Genomic DNA, 19,167 nt, shown 5'->3' with positions numbered 1-19,167 from the left:
TGAGTTGCGTTGGTGGCTGCAATTTCCTGCCACACCGCACCGCACCCCGCACCACACTCTTTCTGCCGCATGCTAATGCTATAAACTTTGCAATTATTGCATTTACTCTCATTTACCACTGAGTTTGAGTTTGCTGCCGTTACTGTTGTTGCTTTGTTGCTGCTGCCGCCTCGTTATTGCCGGCGCACACGGGCCAGGCCACTTAAAAGCAGCAGCAACAACAACAACAACAACAACAACAACAACAACAACAACAAAGAAACATAAAACGATATGGGGGCAAGCGTGAGAGGTGGTGTGGAACCCAAGAGGCGAGGCCCAAGTGGCGGACCATAAGGAAAATTGCAATGGAGAAGCATTCACGCCTGGCGCCAGGCAGCCAGGCAGACCAGAACGCCAGAGCCCCCAGACATTTAGGACAGAAATCAGAGAGCCCCCGCCAACAGAGAGAGAGTGGAGAATAGAGAATCGCAGAGGAGAGAGTGACTGGACTCTGGAGGAGCCAGAGAACCAGATGGAACCAACATTTATAGTGGTGGTAGAACTTTCGTTAAGTTGTGGCACAACAAATGAAAGTTGGGGATAAATATGAGTCACTTCCTTCCAAAACTCACGCTTCTATTTCGAACCTTAAAGCCCTTGTGTAGCCCTCTCCCATCTCTAATTTCCTGCACGTATCCAAAGTTCCGTTAGCTACAACGAAAGTGTAACGGTAGAGAGTTGGCAGCTCTATGATGAAAGGGCGCTGCAAAGTACCGAGGGGAGAGCGAGGACCGCAGCTAGACTTATGCTGAACATTTCCGCGGAAGTTATTGGCAGGGGAAGTCCCCTCCCACACACCTCTACGCGGTGCATCAACGCCACCGCCCACTCAATGTTCTCACATGTTTTCCGCAAACAAACAACTTTGCTGGAAAGCCGAGAGAGAGGGAAGGAAGTCAGCAGCAAGGCAGGGAGCATAGGAAGCAGAGAGATGGCTGGCGAAGCTTTTGGGCCCATAATGCACGCCACAAATAATTTGCAAATTACGGGCACAGGTAATTGTCGTCGCCATCGTTTGTTGCAGTTGTTGTTGTTGTTGTTGTAGTCACTGCCTGCCGCATGTTCTGCCGTTGCAACCAGCAGGTGAGAAGAAAATAAAATACAAAACCATCGACCGTCGTCATCATCGCCCATCGTCATCGTCGTTGTGGCTGCAATTACAAGCAGGAAATGAGAGCCATACCTATCGAAGGTTTAGATACCCTTTATAGAAAGAGAATTGCTAGGAATAGTATAGGAGGATATAGTCATTCGACATGGATCACATTTGGCTTGAATTTTTGAAGAAAACTACATGAAGCTCGGGATACAATTTGCATTTTTCATGGATCTCTCAATGGATTCCCAGTTCCGACACAGAAACTCTTTCTGGATTCCTCGATTTGTAAATACTTTTCTGCCTTTCCGCTAGGGTATCAAAAGTATTCAAATAGTGAGAAAACTCTAAGGGCAGCCTGTATTTGGCATCGACATTTAGGGAGGGCAACATAAGGAAATTCGACCCCTCATTCTGTTGATAATTGGGTCATAAAAAAGTTATTTGTGTAAAATTATGAAAATAAACTCAATTGCAATAATTTGCTATACAGGAAAATGGCAGCAAACAAATGTGGAGGATTACCAGGAAATTATCAAGGAGCAGGCAAAGGAATGAGGCACGACTCCCTTGAACTGAATGGACTGGAATGGAATGCAAAAGCTGTAGCGGCTGCGTGTGGCATACAAATCACAGGAAATATATCCACTTTATGATTTCCCCTGAAATCATAGGAATTTTCTTTCGTAAAAAGTTATATAATTGGAAGCAGAGCAGAGCCAAAAGTTAAGATATTTACGTCGAAATGGCAGAATAATTAGGGATAATAATTTGTAGACCGGAAAAGGAAGGAGAGAGCAGCAGAAAGAGGATGAGAGTAGCTTTGGGATGCAACACAGAAAATATTGAGGCCAATAAATTAACATAATGTATGATGAAAATTCACAAAAATAAGGGAAATCCGCAGAGGAATATGGAAGTAACATAACGAGGAAAGCAAAGATAAACCTGTAAAGAAAATTATTAAAAAGTTTCAAACAAAATCTCATCCAAGAGTCCACCGAAAACTTCTTTATAATTATGAAAAATCCATGGAAAAATCGTTCTTAACCGCACATTAAATACGCATATAATCAGCTGAAAGTTTAAACTCCCCACACAGCCTCTCCCTCTCTTTCATATATGTATATCCTTACAAATTCCACAATCTCTCTACCCCTTTGCTCTCTTCCTTACTGTCAAGTGCAACGGTAAATTGCCATTCGATATGCAAATGGCAGCCGCATTCACAAAACGCTGCGCTTTTCAATTGCTTTTCTCTCTGCATTGAATTCAATTTAACTTTCTGCTCAATGCCAATCATTGGCACCCACCCCACCTTACACACATTCCCCCATACTCCCACTCACTGCTCTCTGTGTATGTGTGGCGGCTCCATCATCAGTCTGCAGCCTGAAAGAGAAAGAGCGGCAACCAAGTGGCGGCTGTGGCAGCAAAAAACAAACAATCAAATGGATCTCCGATCCGGAATCCAAAAATGCCGCTTATTTCAAAATTAATTTGTCATTTTCTGACAGCCCGAGAACCAATATTTGCAAAGGCTGGCTTATGGACAGGGTGCCCTAGGGTTTGCAGAAAATTATGCCCTTGACAAAAACAAAAAAAAAAATGGACAGAGGAAGAACTATTAGAAGGTAGCAGGAGGTTTACCGTGGAAGAGGGAGATGAGTGGGTTACCATGCCTGAAGAAAGATTCTCTCCCGCATTGCACTTGCGGGCTCTCACCCTCTATTCCAGAGTGGCTTATCATTTAAGAATGAGCATACATATCAGGCAAGAGTTTTCTCGATTAGATTCTATGCTAAAGGGTATTCCATTTTCGTTTCCACATAACTATGCTTAAATTCGCATTGCCATTGCCTTCATAACTATCACAAATTCATTCATTTCACTGCCTATGAAAACTTTCGCACCGTTTCATTGAATGAACCTCCGGTCCTCCTGTCCTACTCTGTCTTCCTGCTGCAATCGGAAATCTATGCCTGCTCGCGGGCATTGGGTTTTTGGCCACAATTATTCCCCGATTTCTGACCGAATCGTTTCCGTTTATACATTCAATCCCCCCGTGCACGCGGTGGCAGGAAGGAACATGACATAACATAACGGTAATAGGAAAATCATCGATTTTATTTGATTTATTTGCCGGACGAGGAGCCTTTTTTCTCTGTCTCTCTAGAGTTTGTTGTTGTTTGCTTTTCCGCCTCACTCTTTTACTCCACTTTCTCCCATTTATGCCACTCACTCTCCCAAAATAGTGTGTCCAAGGTAGGTTAATCGAAAGGGAAGGCATTAATACAAATTCGGATGATGATACATTTTAATATTCGTAAGGGAGGGAATAAACCATATTGCAAGAGTGCCAGCTTGCCTCACCTTCCTTGAAACACACTCTGCATGCTTCTGGTGTGTGGCAGTGCGGGCAATAAATCTCGGAAATTGTGTCAGAAAATGTTTCTCTGTCAGCCAGAGAGAACGAGAGAGGAAGTGAAGGGGCAGCCATATTGAAATTAGAGGCACTTCCGTTTTGGATTTGTGTTTGTGTGTTTTTGTATTTTGGTTTTTGCGGTTAAGCGAGTGGGTGAGGGATAGAACTAAGTGCCGGAAAGATATGCGTAACAAATGCCCCCAAAAGACTCCTGAGAGATCTCTCCTGGTTTCGCCTTTTGAGGTTTTGGGTCCTCTGCCTCTGTGGAGAAAAATTCCCCAGTTCTTTTCTGACTTTTCGGCTTGGGGTTTTATTTCCTTTTTCTCTTATGTTTTTTGAATTCTTCTCTAGATATTTTTAAATATTTTCAAAGCATTTTTTGCCATAAATTAAGTATTTTTAGTTTTTATTTGTTGGCTTTTGTAGCGGCAATAAATGGGCCACAAGCGTTTGTAATAAAAGCGAAAGGAATGTGTGTTCCGTCTATAAATACGGATTGATGTCTGCTGAATTAAATGAATGAATATTCATGAATGAGGGAATGTTTGATGGGCCATGTGTGATTGTTTGTTGTTTGTGAATGACTTTTTGGGTGGAGTAAAGAGTGGTTTTCAAAAGGAGTGCTAAAGTATACATTTATATGCAGATATAGGCCGCCTATGCCACCCTCTTCCTGCAATCCTTTCAACATTGAAGTGAATGATTCATAAAGTATTCCGTCAACTTTCAATCTCAAGGTGTTCTCCTCTGATTGTTTTGTTATTCAGTATTTCAGTTGTCTCTGTTTTGTCATTGCCTGCCAGTTGGTAATTTTTTATGATTATTTTTGCGGTCATTATTGCTGATTTCGCTATTGTTGTTTTTGTTTCAGTTCGCTCTGCTCTGCTCCGCTCTATCTGATTTTAGTTTTGAGATAATGGAGCCCCCACCGGAATGCCTGCCATTTTTATAAATAAACTGCATGATGATAAAAATAGAATTGCAAAAGCAAATAAACAAGCAGCTAAAAAAAACTATGCCATTGTCGATTGTCGGCTTCTGTCGTTTTGCTTTGTTGTCTTTTTAGCTTTCGTAATGAATATTTTTGCGAGTTCTTTGCGAGAGGCCGACACCCACACGCTACGACAGAACACACAGCCACCGGCACACACAAATATCCATCAACATTTATCAACCAATTTAGCATTGGGGCCAAAAATAGTTACCATTCTACGAAAAACAACAAAACATAAAGCGGAACTGGTTCTAGTAGTGAACTCTATTGAAATCGATATTTAAGAAACGTTTCGCCGAAGGTCATGTGGGTCTGCAAGATCGTTAAGTTAAGCAAATATATATACAGATTTAGTTTAAACTTGAACGAAAGTCTGGGAATAGCACTAATTGAGTTTGTTTTTGGCTTAGACAATCATTAAAATGGGGTTTCATTCATAAATCTAACGCTGGAAGCGTTTAAAATGCCATTTAAATTTAGCTTAAGTTGAAAATAAAGCCTGAAGACTATTTACTTAATCGTTTAAGAAGCTATTTAGGTAAATAAATAATTAAAAAAACTCAGAAAGATACATTTGTAAAAAGATATTCGTTGTTACTGGTTATTTTTCCCCCTCACTGTAATAATAGAATTGCCCAAGAAGAACTTTGCTTTGCAGTTGACTTGGTGGCTAATCTAAATGTGTCGCATCTGCCAGATACGATTTACGTGTGTCACTGCAGCGACTCAACTCGTACGGTAAGGTAAATGTATCTTGCATCTCAGCTTCCTCTCTCTGTCTCTCTGTTCGTCGAGTGATTTACAATCCCCGAAAAAAACAGAAACGAGAATCTAAATATTTAACAGACTGTCTGTCTGTCTGTCTGTTTGTCTTTCAAGGTTCAGCAAATGTGTAAATAAATCAAAAGTTGGTTGGACTTACCTTCAATGTAAAAGGCAGTGGCAGGAGCTGGTGGCATGTGGCAATGTCTGGTGGCAGTAAGAGGCCAAAGCAAATGTGATGGATGCCGTGCGAGCTATGAGGCATCGACTCAAGGGGTATACCGGCTTAAATGTTGAAAAAGAAAAGTGGAGGTAAGTGCAAAGCAAGAAGAAATTTAGGAAAAATATTCAGATTCTGTATAAAGGGGAAAAGTTATTGTAAAAATAAACAATAATAATATTAAAGTACTTTTAGTATTAAAACACTTCAGTTCTGATATCAAGTATTTATTTCTCGTCCCTCCTCTTGTTCATATCTGGGATCTACCGCCCTCAGTTGATTTATCCATCAACTCAACATGGAGTAATCGTTGTAGTTTCATTATGCTTGACGCTATATCGCGGCTATATCTTATCAGCAATGTCATGACTCACCCACTCCCATAAACATAAATGTGAAACCCCATCTGCTACACGCCTTTGCATGCCATATTGTACCCTCCTCCTGCCATCATTCCACACTGTATATAGTAGCATTCACAATTGATTATGGCGTGTACTCCAGTTCCAGTTAAGCGCAAATATTAGCAGAGAACCATCAACCCATTCCGCTTCCCATTCCATGCAAACGAACCCCTTCTCCAGCACACGCCCATGCAAATGGAACCCCTCGCTCCTAACCCCGTCACCATCCACGTCCGCTTGCGCTTCGTTTGAATTCCTCCTGTATTTGGGTGCGTGAGTAATGTGACGACATTAATTTTCACACTCATTACAACTCCATTAGAGAAGGGTCTCGTCCCCCCAAAGTCCGAGCTTGGAATGGAATGGTGGCTTGAGGGGGTCACCACCTCTACAACATAGCGGAAGGGTCACCCACAGCCAACACCCCATGCCCACGCCCATGTCCACCTTCAACCGCCCAGAACTGTGCAAATAGAGCAACAAAATAAAAGAACCAGACACGAAATACTACCGTGTTACGATTGAACAATGCACGCACGAGAGAACGTTTTGTTCCCTCTCCAGTGTCGCCGCCTCCTCCACCGCCTCCTGGTATTCCCTCTTACTCCCTTTTGACAGCCATTCCGCTCTTGTAATTGGCTATGAAAAGTGTCAACAGAATGCGTATTACGATTACCAGTAATTTGTGTACAAAGTGTGGATTAAAACGACAAAAAATGGTTCAACTTGTGGGCTTAGAAGGTGAGGCAGAGACTAGCGGATACTTCTATCTATCATTATATCTTCCACTTACTGAGCAACTCTTACCATTAACCAACTTTAATCTACATTTTCTGTACAGTTTCTTAAATTTTCAACTATTTCAAGTCACCCTTTGTCAAAACCTTTTTTCATCACATTTTAACAACAAATATCCCTATTCCATCAAAAAAGTAGACATCCTTCACAGTACAAACTGAGCTTATAGCATTCCTTTTATTTTCGGCAACCCTTTGACCTTATCAACTTAAAAAATTAACAACATTATTGTTGAAATGTGTTTTCTTCCTACTTTTTCACTTTTACTGTACAGCAGTCTATGCCCTGAGACACGCAGGACCTGCTCGTCTCGGGCTGGACACGAGAGATATACCGAAAAAACAGAAACAGAAGAACGGCCTATCCGACGACAAAGACATATTGGGGATAGCACGAGCCATGCCTCCCCCCCTTCGCCTGACCCATTGGGATGGTCTCTCTTTCATTTAGAATTCAACTCAGCGACAGAGCCAAAGCCAAAGCCCCTTGCCTCCCCTCAATCCCTTCCTCCCACATCTATCTCTGGCTGGCTACATTCCGACAAATTCTTGCGCCTTTCTTTTTCCGAATGCAGTCACGTAATTTTCGAATTTTCAACAACAACACCCGAAAATTTCACTCCCCCGGCACCACCACACAAATGAGAGGGCGAGAAAGAGGAATCCCCATATACCACTACCCGCCCTGCTGCTGCTGCTGTTGCTGAGTTGCGTTTATCGTTAGACAGAGCGTCGCTTCGGTTTGGGTTGGGGGGGCAGGCAGGCATCAATTTGTATCTGTAAATTAGTATTCCACTGCAATTTGCCACGGAAATACCCAAACACAACAAACGAACACATCGATTCCTAGGGCTCATGATGTCCATTCAGTGATGATGATGATGGGCTCTGCTCTGCTCTCCAGCTATTACTTTATGCGGGATCTCTGTATGGTGCGATGTGTGGAGTGACGCCTCTCATACTCCTCCAATAATCGCATTAATAATGCGTTCTGCCCCACACACCATTCTGTGGCAAGAACTCACACCCAAAACACCAACAATGGCGTTCCCTCTGGCCATGTCGGATGTGTCAGGACCCTCATATATCATACGGATGGTACTGCCACGAAGAGTTCATGGAGTCTGTTCTGTGTGGACCGCGCCGCCTATTGAAATTAACAGTTAGTTTAACTAATAATTGTTTAAACAACAGACTGCATCAATGATGGATTTCGTTCGTGTGGCTTCACGATGGTGCTGTGCTGTCGTGCTGGTGGTGCTGTGTGGTGGTGTTGCTGCCTGTCAACACTTTCTGTCGACTGTCGATATTCTGCTGGTCAGAGAGAAGTTCAGAGAAATTTCCATTCTCCCTTCCCCCGAAATCAATGCATTTATCAGTTTTGCCCTGTTGAATGGTTTTAATTTGCAGTTAAAAGTTGGTCCAAAAAATGCATAACTTATTTGTGAATTTAACTTTCATCTAGGCTTGAACTGAACACGAAATCCCGTGCAATCCCATTCTGTCTGATCCCATAATTTGCGTCCTAATATGCAGTCTATCTATGGCCCTCTTCCTGCCACTGAAATATGCCACAAAGCTAGCCCAATCTGTTGGCTTCTCCGTAGTAGTACGTGCCCCCCCCCCCAAATGTGATCCAAAGACCTAAAGCGAAACGGCTGTGCGGGCGCAAGTTCAAAGCAGAAGAAAGCGTAGGCCAAGCACTGACCCTACCGCACACAGAAAATCTGTTTATTGCCTCATCTGGCGCCCACTTAGACAATCACACACACACACACCACAGAAGATATCGTTCGTTGGGGTGGCGGTGATGGCGAATTATCAGCTGATTTAGTGGCAGGTCAGAAGGCAGTAAAATTCCACACTTTTCTTTACAATTTCACATACAGCAGAAATATAAAAAAAAAACAGAAAAAAAGAGGAGAAAGGAGAAGGAATGTGACATCAATTGACACGAAAGTTCAGTGTAAATATTTGCCCAGATAAAGAGCAAAGAACACACAGAGAGAACCAGCGACGTATAGTGAGAAAGGGTAAGAGCAGGAAGGGGGATAGAGCAGTCGGAGGAGGAGGAGACACCCATAAATTCCAGCGGTCATTTTCATTCAGCATTCGACTAGCAGAGCGAGAGAGAGTGTATGAATGTTTGAGTGTGTGGAGCATTTAATGACAAAGAATGGAGAAGAACAATTTGTGAATGTGCGACAAACAAATGGAGACATCGCGACCAGACTCCACAATTGTCACCAAACCGATGATGATGTGGATGCAACAGCAGAGATACAGAGATACAACATTCGAGAACGAGGATGATGATGATGATGGGATGGCTGTTGATGGTCTCTGATTCATTCGATTTGCGTTAGTAATGGAATACATAACAATAATGCTAGAGATCCACTTTTATGCTGGATCCATCCAGCAAATTCAAGCAAAAAATGTGTCAAAAATTCGTGAAAGAATTTCTTTCATATTTCCAATTTTTGTGTGATATATTTGCAACGGTTAAGGCTTTCGGCAAACCCGCGATGCTGCAGCTTTGCTGCTCCGTATAACCCTTTATCGAATCGAAATTCCCTTTAATTTTTCATAACATTGCTATAAATATCAAAATTCCAATAATCGAATGCACTGATATCCGATTTCCCTCGACTTATCCATTCGTCACTCTCCTCTGGCTACTTTTTTAATGCAAAAATTGCATCGTTTTTGTTCTCTTTTGCAACTTATCAGCACAGCTGCCTTTTCAGTTGCTATTTCTGCCACAATGATGCGAAACGAACCCAGGGAGGCGTCTCGTCGGTAATTCCATGGCGTCATTATTATTGTTGTTCCGCCGCCGCCTCCGACGCCACCACCACCGCCACCAAGGCCGCCAATCGAGACTTGAGACTCGAGTGCTACAGAGGAGGCTGCTGCTCGATGAGTGGAGGGGGGGATTGGGGCATGATTTCATGCGGCACCACCCGCCTGGCACGTGAATTGAAAATTGACGACATCGCACTCAGGCGATTCAGACTTCATAATTTATACAGAAAATACTCTAAAAATAAACAAAAATAAAAAAGCTTCGGTGTTAGGTATTCCCGATAAGAGCCCCACCCCAGATCATTGGAATATCATTGCCATATGCTGATTAGGTCTCTCATTTCACAGGAAAAAAAATGTAATTAAGCGCAGCAGCAATTAAAGCAAAAACTTTAAAGTTAAATAAATTTCCAACAAAAAATAATTGATCTTTATAGAACAGGCTGCCGTTGATTCTCTGGGGTGTTTCCAAACCGCAAGAGACACCCAAATAATGGAAAGACATCAAAAGGGCAAGTTGGTTAACTCATTTTTGGGGGAAATATACTTTTCCTACATCAAAATAATACTCGTAATTCAAGGAATATCCCCAATAAAACCCCCAAAAATATATCCCATCTAAAGTATGGCTCATTTATGATAATTCCAACATTAACAATTGAGTCATGCAAATTGATTTGAATAGCCAGCCAACATTTAACCCTTATCAAAGCATTACTCATGCAAACAACACCCCTGGGGGGACAGGGACTGGGGGACACCCAAAATAAGTTTTCGATAAGAAATTATTAGATAAATAACCAAACATTAAGCCAAAAGAAAGGGTAACGGAGGGGGCACTCATCATCTCGCCTCCCCCACACACACACAAAAAAACACACACCCCTCAAACCTCGAAGAACAGACATTGAGTAATAACATTTTAATAGCCAGAGAGATTAATTGGCCCACAAAGTGAGGCAGGGGCTCGGACAGGGACGGGTAGGCATGTGGCAAAGTGAATCATGCGATCCGCAACAGAGACACTGCCTGCCTGCCACGAGATTCGAGTATAAAGAGGGAGGCAACTGCGAACTATGCAGATTGTTGGGTTGAGTCTCGAAAATTTAATCGACCACACGAGCACAAGTCATAAAAGTGCGAGGAATTTCTATGAATAAAAGTTGAAACGAATTGGCGAATACACACAAATGAATACAACATTCGTCGGTCTGCTGCTGCCATGAAAAGCGAAAGGCGATAACTATCCCAATCCATGGCTGCTGCCTCTCGGCTCAAACCCCACGTCTTCTACCCTTTCGTGGGGTCTGGCTGCTACCCTACATGATAGCCTCCACCTCCGCAGGGTGCTGCTGCTGCTGTTCGGTCACGCCTGCAAACACGATACTTCCTCGTAGAGATGGTAACATTAATTAAGGGAAGGTGCATGCAGCACTCACATTGACTCTCTAGAAATGTCAATTTATGGGACAGATGTGGAACAAGTCTGCTTGGAACTCATCACCAGATGATCACAAGATTTGGCTCTTAATAACTTCCATTCGAAGTGTCGCTCGTCATGCCCTGAAGCAGGATCTGCCACACATCTCGTGCGTGAGTCTCGTATATCGCATAAATGTATATTTTTTTCGCCATTCACAGTGCGATGTTCCATTCATTTCCCAAACCCAAAACTGGCTCATCCGCCCGCCGCAGTGGGAGGGAGAACTGCAGTCACTCGACGACGAATTAATTATCTTCAATTCATTCATTAAGAAATTGTGGGAGTGGGTGATGAGGTGATGGGGTTCTGGGGCACTGGATACGCGAGGAGAAGGTTCGATAATGAATGCACACACACAGCAGATAGCCAGACAGCCCAGACAGAGTCGGAAAGTATCTCACAGTCGCCACAGTCGGTTGTATCTCATGGAGCCACTTGTACGAGTAATCGTATCTCATAGTACGCTGCTCTGTGTCTCGCGTATCTCTCGCAAATGAATGAAAAACAACTCAACAGCAGGGGTCGGGTCGAAAACGGGGGTTCCATGAGTGGGCGTGGGCGGTCGACCGCTGTCTGTGGATTGAAACTGGAACGAGGGCCGGGACTGGGGCCTGGGGACTGGGTCTTTTTTCCATGCCGCATCCGTCGTCGTCGGAGACCGCGTCGTCACGAGATGTCGGCGGCGGAAGGTTGAATGCCGGGCAGCAGGAGGAGGGCAGGGCAGAAGGAGGGAAACAGGTCGCATAATAAATTATTCGCGTGACCAAATAATTTGCGTTTGGGGAATTTTCGCAAAATGTCAGAGTGGCAGTGTAGTAGCCAAATCCTCTCCCCCCACACATTCATGGGCTGGAGGGCTTCCTCTTATCAGAAGCGAGGAAAAAGCGAGGAAAATTATTAGTTTCATGAATTATAAACATTGTTTTTTTTTCGGCCTTTCAGCCGCTTTTATCGGCCGCTTTCATAACTTGAACTTTGTTTTCGAAAGGCGCCCCCAAAGAGCGGACTTCGACTTTCATCTAGCCGTATTAAAGTTCCAATGATATCACGGATAATTGCCCTTAAACGATAGTGTTTTGCCTGGATTTATGGGATTTTTGTTTTGATTTGTTAGTGCTTCTCTGCACTAGAGAAATGGATATAGATGGGTGTGTTTGCATAGCGATAAGGAGTCCAGGGGGCAATGTCATAACGATAAGAAAGTGAAGTAATTGTTTGTGGGATTGTGTGGTCTAGACAAATCAATCTTCCGGGACTTTATTTATGGGTGTTATAGATACAAGTGTGAGATAGCTAACATTCCAATGATATATCTTTGGTAGAACAATTTCTGTAATTCGTTAAACTCCTAAGTGAAAACTTTCAAGAACCAAAACATAGATTACAGAGGCATGCTATCCTATGAATCATATCCTCATCCTGTTCTTTCACTACTTCCCGTAACATATCTCTGCAGCTCTTACCCTTTAGACGAAAACTTTCACTTGGGTCAGAGTCCACCAGTCTTTACTTAACCCCAAAACTTGGCCATTTTCGCTTTGTTTTTTCCTTAAAAAAAGGTAGCACCACCTTAACGAGTTGATAATTTTAATAATTTCATAACTCAAACCCTCAAAACACATACAACAAATTGCAACTTCCAAATGGGCCACAACTTTGCGGTTCACCCGAAAGTCAAACAAAGTAAAATTGAGCGGAGAGAAGGGGAAAGTCCTGAGTAAATTTCCAAATATTAAGTATACGTCTTGCCCAAGTCCAGGTAGGTCCCTCCTCTGAGGTCTAAAATTTTTGCAAATTGAGCTTAAACACGCATAGGACTCTGCCTCTCCAGAGGGTGCACTTTTCTCTGGAACAACATGTGGCATGTGCGAAAACGCGGGCGTACCGCCTGTCATTATATTTCGCGCCACCGAAATGCACAGTGAGGAAATGCAACTGCAACTGCAACACACACGCAAAAGCTGATAACTGAGTCAGTCGTGTGGCAGCGGCCCCACCCACTTTAACCACGACACCGCACAAGAGGGGGCGGCGGCGAACAGCCAACCATACATGACATTTTATTATTATAAAATAAGCATTTACGCGCCGCATATGACAGTTAATAACAGCAGCAGCCGCAGCAGCGGAGGCACTGCCAGTGCTAGTGGCAGCAACAGAATGCAAAAATTCCCACAACATCCGGTTGCGAGCAGAAAAAACCAACAGCAAATAAAGTCAAACGGAACAAATAAAAGACCGAGACACGGCAGGCGGGCAGGCAGGCAAACATACAATAATTTTTGTGGGGCACAGTGCGTTAAATGAGTTCATAAATATTGAAAATAATAGATAAATCTTATTGTAAATGTTCAGCAAAGATCTGCTAAAAAATGGTAATTATTCCAGAAATATTTTAAAATTCATAATCAACCAAAAAATGGCACAAATAATAATTGAAATAATTCTAGAAAATATTTTAGCAACTGCAGAAATCTTTACTAAAAGCTATAATCCCTGAAAAATTATCCTACCTTCCCGATTTATAATCTTCCTCTCTAGTGTAGCTCCACTGTACCTTGAGGCAAGCGCATTGGTAGACGCGCGAATATTTCGCGCGTGAGTGGCGGATATGCATATGGATGGATCGAGTCGTCTCGACTCTACTCGACTTCCAGTTGCAGGCACTGTGGCACAGAGGAAGAGGCAGTAGCGAATGCGATGCGATGCGTGGCAGAGTGGCGGGCGTGAGTCAGCTGCCATGGAATGTGAATGGCATACAAAATGTCGCATGCGGATGAAGACCGGTTCAGCGGGCCACAGAAGGAAAAACACACAGAAACACAGAAAATACAGAAAGGAAAAATAACAAACAAATATCCCAAAAACAGTAAGAAAGAGAGACAGAGAGAACGAGAGACGTACACACGAATTGATATTGCCAGTGGTGTTGTATCGTTGTCGTTAGTCGAGTGGCAATGCAAACAAGTTGCCGCCAGTTAAAGGGGCAGGCGGCAGTGCGAGAGATGCTGGGTGCCAAGCTGCTAAAGCCCCCCGCTGTTAGCCGGCTGTGGCTGTAGCTTGTGGCTGCATGGAGTGGAATTAAGTGGCTTTTCCGCTGCATTCTGCCTTGCGCCGGTTTTGGGCAACATTCGCCGGCTGCAGCAGCAACAAGTTCCAGGCAAACATTGGCGTCTCACGCTGTAATCCACGCAGCAACAGCGTGTCAGAGATGCCACAAAACACACCGCACCGCACACCTCCTTCCCCCCAAAATGTCACCCAACACATGACTGGAACGTGTCTGCGGTTTTCACTTATTTTTGAGCCACGATCAGATCATCAACCTACATTCCTCAAATTTCTATTGTCGCCTCCACGTGTCTGGAAGTGATCGACGAACCGACCAGCATGTGCATGCATCGTGATGTATCTATCGGCGGATTTTGGCTAAAAAAGTCACACACAAAAAATTGCTCAAAAATCCATTTACAAACATCATTAATCTTCCAGAGGCCGCTGACGAAGCTGCTGTTTGGCAACCATCGGGAGATTAACGGAGATCTTAATGATCTGTCACTTTGGCAATTAGTGTGGTGGGGGGGGGGTTCAAAGTTCAATCTAATGGATCATATTGCCTTGGAATGTCATGAGTTTACCAAGTGACAAACCTAATTCGCAAAGTTAATCGAAAGATCAGAAATTGAGCGAAAACTTGTTGAAGATGGAAGATTTTTGGGTTTATTGAAGCTCTTAAACAACGGAGGAATTCATTTCATTCATATTTCCATTCTAGAAATCGCTAAATTCATTAAAGAAAACCTACCCAAGGATAAATACAATTCAAGTTTGAAAATGTTTTCTTTGCAGGTTTTTGTTAAAATTAGTTTCGATTTTGAATACTTTTTCTACTACATAAAATCTATATTTTAAAGTTGTTCTCTACACCAATTAGTTATATATAAGACCCAATCATTTTCTCCACTTAAATCTCTACAGAACCCCTCTCTGTGGATACTCTGTCCCATTGATTCATTCTCATGCTTTGGAGCCCTCTCATGCCCTTGTCTCTCTTCTCTGATTACTATTCCGCTCTTGCGTCTCTCCATTCGACTAATTACACATGAGATCTGATAGTAACCGCCACAAAGCGCCCAGTTCCGGACTTCCACTTTTGTATCTATGAATGTGAGTGTATCTCTGGGTGTATCTCTGAGTGCGTGAGTGTGAGTTTGTCGCTGTATTTTGTGAATGGACTGGACCACTGTGCTGCTGATCATCCCGCGCTGATTCCAAATGCTGCTTCAGACAATGATGAATGGCAGAGGGCAGAAGCAGTGAGCAGAGCAGAAGCTGAGGGGAGAACGAGTGCGAGTGCGAAAGAGCACGAAGACATGCACTCATTCACAAAACCAAAAAGAGGGAGATAGCCATAAACAGCAGCAACAACAGCAGCCAGAAGCAAAAGCAAAAGGCAGCGAAAATACAAAAAAAAAAACACACAAAAATATTAATTAGCATTTGACGCTGCGAATGAGGTCGCTGTCGCAGTCGACGCCGCTGTTCGCGTCGTCTAATCGCCCGCTCACGAATCGTCGCCCCACAAGCGGATGCCACAAATTTGGGCATGTGTCGCGCTGTCGCTGGTGCTGCTACTGCCTCTGTCGCAGTCTCTGCTGCAGTCAGCGCCAGCGTTCGCTGCTTCCTTTTGCGATTTTTATGAATGAAAGCTTCGATTTGTGTGTGTTTTGTTTGTTGGATTTTGGTTTTGGGTTAAACGTAGTAAACGTTGGCGTTGACTGCTGCTGCCGCTCGCTATGGCATTGCCATTTATGGGCAAAGTGCAAAGTGTCGCTGTATGAATGTGAGTGTACGTACGAGTGCTTTGAGTGTACTCACTCGGAACAACTCTGTAAATGGCTAACTACGATCTCACACAAGTCATTGAGTCATATGGCGGTTTGTATGATGTGGGCTTTGCTTTCGGTCGCAAACCAAAGAGGGGTATGACCTCGTCGAGCAGATCAAAGGTGAATTTGTGTAGTGGAAATACGTGTATACGGTGCAAAATGGGTCAGATTCACAGCCAAACATTGCAGATTTGTACGAGATGGAAATAGAGAGAGAGATGAGATGGGAATTTCATTGAGGAATTTATGAAAAATCAGAGATTGTCAAACCACAATCATTTGTACTAAAAAAAATACTGGAAAAAAAACAAACTAAAATTCTGTAAATCAACTATTATTTAATTAGGAATAAAACAAAAAATGGCGGAGTTACGCATCATGCAGGAGCGCCCTTCTGATAAAAGGAGATCCCCGAATACCCACTGGAAGTCAACCAATTCCCATTCCTTTCTATTCTCCCTTTATCTCTTTATCACCTATCGTTACAATTTCCAGCTTCGATTGTTATTCGATTGTTATGCTATTTTGTGATGTTTATGCCATTGGCTGGCTTTAGTGTGTCATTGCCATGCGAATGCCACACAAATGCGAATGAGAATGCGAATGGGAATGAGTGTGAGTACTACTCGTATGAGAATCAGATTATAGCAAGTGTTTGACTGTGTGATTTTATTCAATTGCCGTGTCCATGTGTGTCATGTCAGAAATGCATTCCCCATATCCCGAAAAAAGAAAACAAATTGTCGGTCAATTACCGGGGGAAACGGAAACGAAATATACATCCGTTTAATCCCGTTCTTTGAATGATTGTCCATCTGCTGCTGTTCCACCCTTTTTTTGCGCAATGAAAATTGTATTCAATTTGGCAGAGCTATAACCTCTGTATGTGGACATTTATTATTCTATGTCGTTTAAAAGGCTGGTTAAATTTCCAATTTCGAATGACAGTTTGGACGATAATTATCATAGAATATCGGCAATGTCATCGTCATCATCATTATTGATGTAATTGTAACCCCCATAACAACGAAATTGCCTGAACAATTGTGTGTCCCAAAACGATTGAAATGTGGCCTCAAAAAGGAGAGACACACACGTGTATCTTTTTTTATTGTCCAAGAATGACTATGACTACATATATAAAGCATTATAATCGCAGTAGTTTCAATTACCAACGCGTGTCGATAATTTCAATCGTTTTTATTGTCAATTTTTTATGGCTTTTGTCATTTGATGAGGGCTACCACACGGTACTCGTAAAATTGTTGTAATTTTCGATTGTTAACTCTTTGTAAATCTCATTTGGAATTAATCGACAGGCAGGCCACAAAAGGGTAAAATTTTAATTCGATTAAATTGTATAAACAATCGCCCACCAAACGCAGTTCTAAAAGCAAATAAAGCGACAGTAAATTATATTTAATTCAATGACAATTTAAATGTAAAGTAAACAGAGTACACAAAAAAATTTGAAAATGTTGAGCAAATGGAACAGAAATCCATTAAAAAATGTGGTTTAATATTGTATGACTTTAAAGAGGTATTTTTCGCAATAAAAACCATCAAACTATAAGCAAAAAATATATTTTTATAAACAAATTCCCATTTAATAAATTCTATTCTTTCCTTTTATCTTTCCTTAGATATACATTTTATATAGAATTTTTCCCGTATCTAATATCTGTTATGCGATATATCCATCAGACATTAGACATTTCCGCTTTCTTCTACGTTGTTGTATTTTTGCGTGCCTTGAAAAGCTTTTATAAATATTGGCACACCTCGTCGTATACGCAATACGTTGTGTTTTTGCGTCTATCATTTGTTGCCGGAAGAGAAGCGAAGCAAAAAATGTTGCCCGAATGCCTGCCTTGTCGCTTCTCTAAGACCTCATGATCGTTTGGGTGTTTGGGGGTTAATGCCAGATAACTGTCTACCGTCAACAGAACATTGTCATTATTTTTGTGTGCAATGAAATGTTCGCAGAATTAAAAATCAATAAACAAATAAATGGAATTGGGGATTTGCGTTCGCACTTCAGTGGGTGGGTAGTTTTTGAAGACGGGCGGAGGTTCGTTCCCCATGGCACGTAGTATTTCCGCAACAGTTGCAATTCTTTCGCAAGCGATAAACAAATTAAACAAAAAGCAGAAACAAGAAGTGAAAATGCTAAAAAAAAAACACAAAACAAAAAGGTGGAAATAAAAAATATAAAAATTCTGGGTTGATGAGCAGAAAAAAGGGAATGATCGACGGGGTGGATACCTAGGTGGAAAAGTTGCTATTATAAATCGAGTGAAATAGCCCTAGAAGCGCAAAGTCTGAGTATTTTGTTTTTAATTTAATTTTCTCTATTACATTTATTTTCTCCACCGCTTTCGCTGTTACAAAAACACTTTATATTATTTTTTACCCATCAATAGACATCCATCAGAGCACACGTAAGAAAATACCAGAACAACGAAGAACCAGACCAGCGATACACAGATGAAAAAGCGAAAGAGGTGGCACGAAGAGAGAGAAGTATGAGTACACATGAATATATGGATGGGTAGACACAACAGACAACAGAGGAAATTGTCACTTTGTTGCAAAAAGAACACGTGCCGCTGATTAGTTAAGTGAGAGAAGGCCAGACCAGGCCAGGCCAGGCCCGGCCCAGCACTGGCTCCGGCACGAGTGCCAAACGGGGAAGAGATAGCGTTAAAGAGTTACGGACAGAAGGAGCGTGACGGGGGTTTCTTTTGCTCGTGCGGTATGTGCTCGTGCCTCCCAACCGTACCCCCACACCGCAAGGCGCCTCTTCTGGCACCATCCTTTTATGGCAAACGCATCAAAAACATTATTTAACGCTATCGCACATTTGTCATATGCCGCAATGGTTGGTTCTCCCTCTCTCTCTCTCTTTTTCTGCTCTCTTTATTATTATTATTTGTTGTTCTCTTTTCTTTGTTTTTACGATTATTAAATTTCCTCAAAATACAAAAAATCACCAAAGAAATATAATTCTTTAGCCACACTGACGTAATATTAACACCAGTTGGAAAAGGGGAGAGAAAAAGAGAGATATGCCAGAGACATACAGAGAGATGGATGGTTGAGCGAGTTCTTTGATTATTTTTACGTGTTTTCTCAGAGGAGGAAGAAGTCGTCTCTCGTCTCTGATTATTTGTTTGTGGCTCCGATGATGATTTGATTAGACCTCAAAAGTAAATTAAGATGTCGTCTTCAGTGGTTTATAATCCGG

The 19,167-nt window shown here is 42.4% G+C and overlaps 1 long non-coding RNA gene across 1 annotated transcript in view; it reads right to left on the bottom strand.

The window, feature by feature from the left end:
* LOC117587240 overlaps positions 1-19,167 on the bottom strand; it is a 121,649-nt gene that overhangs the window by 89,160 nt on the left and 13,322 nt on the right. Inside the window, exon 2 of the long non-coding RNA XR_004574048.1 lies at positions 5,480-5,604. This is a non-coding gene — a long non-coding RNA (uncharacterized LOC117587240). The remainder of the gene's footprint in view (positions 1-5,479; positions 5,605-19,167) is intronic.

This window comes from Drosophila guanche, unplaced genomic scaffold (assembly GCF_900245975.1).
Source record: "Drosophila guanche unplaced genomic scaffold, DGUA_6, whole genome shotgun sequence".
NCBI classification, from domain to species: Eukaryota; Metazoa; Arthropoda; class Insecta; order Diptera; family Drosophilidae; genus Drosophila; species Drosophila guanche.
The sequence above is the reverse complement of the archived record's forward strand: the minus strand, read 5'-3'. Positions and strand labels throughout refer to the sequence as shown.